Source organism: Elephantulus edwardii, unplaced genomic scaffold (assembly GCF_000299155.1).
Source record: "Elephantulus edwardii isolate Elephantulus edwardi_28Jun2011 unplaced genomic scaffold, EleEdw1.0 scaffold00032, whole genome shotgun sequence".
In the NCBI taxonomy this organism is placed as follows: domain Eukaryota; kingdom Metazoa; phylum Chordata; class Mammalia; order Macroscelidea; family Macroscelididae; genus Elephantulus; species Elephantulus edwardii.
Genome location: NW_006399782.1, coordinates 2,868,460 through 2,869,628, shown reverse-complemented (window position 1 = coordinate 2,869,628; position 1,169 = coordinate 2,868,460). Strand labels below are relative to the sequence as shown.

At 46.9% G+C, this 1,169-nt stretch overlaps 1 pseudogene; it reads left to right on the top strand.

Annotated features, from left to right (window-relative positions):
• Nucleotides 1–1,169, top strand: part of LOC102862912 — a 4,151-nt pseudogene that overhangs the window by 1,139 nt on the left and 1,843 nt on the right.

Sequence of the window (1,169 nt, the reverse complement as noted above, 5' to 3'; positions counted from 1 at the left end):
CTGCAAAGACGCTTCACTCCACACCCCCTCCCACGTGCAGACTTGCACAGTCATGTCCCCTAATAAAATCTTTGCACATTTAATCCTATGTTGGTGACAGCTTCTTGGAGGATCTAGAGTGACATAACCAGGCTGTGCATTTCTTCTTTTGACCCTCTATGTAAAAACAAACTCCCTGAGTCTCAAGAGGAGTATCCCACCCTTGCACCTTCCCTGCAGAAGCTGGTGAGATTCCACCAGCAGGGGGCGTGCGCGAGCGCCTGAGAATGCCGCCTCAGCTCTGCACGGGGCTCAGCATAGGATCCCCCGCTGGAGAAGACTGTGTGTCACCATCTCTGCGCCTGGTTCAGTGCCTTTGTCCATTTCCTGTCAAGCTGACAATCTTTCAAGACCTAGCTCAAGGTCAAGTTAGCTCAAAGTGAAGTGCCATGGTTTGCCCTCCCGACTGCACATTAGAACAACTCGGAGAGAGGAAAAAGAAAAAGAACACACACACACACACACACACACAAAGTCTCTGCATCTTGGAGGGCTCGCAGCGCTCTGTGCCTGACCCAACTTCTATCAAGATGTCTACTTGGACCAAGAAGCAATCGTCAGAACAGAGCAAGGAAACACCACACGGTTTAAAATCGGGGAGGGTGTATGCCAAGGATGTGTGCTAGCAACACCTTTTCAATCTATATACAGAACAAATCATCCGGGAGGCTGGGCTGTACGAGGAGGAATGTGGCATCAGGATTGGAGACCCATCAACAACCTACATTATGCAGATAACACACCTGCTTGCTGAAATTGAGAACGAACTGAAGCACTTGCTGCAGAAGATCAAGGACTACAGCCTTCAATATGCATTGAAGCTCAACATCAAGAAAACAAAGATTCTCACCACTAGGCTGATTGCAGCATCACGATAGATGGTGAAGAGATTGAGATTGTTAACAGCTTTAGTTTGCTTGGCTCCACAATCAATACTCTTGATACCAGCAGCCAGGAAATCAAAAGATGAATTGCATTGGAAAAGTCTGCTATCAAGGACATCTCCAGAATACTGAAAAGCAACAATGTCAGTTTGGAGAGTAAGGTGTGCCTGATCCAGGCCATGGTCTTCACAATTGCTTGCTATGCATCAGATAACTGGACAATGACAAGGAATTATTAAAGAATAA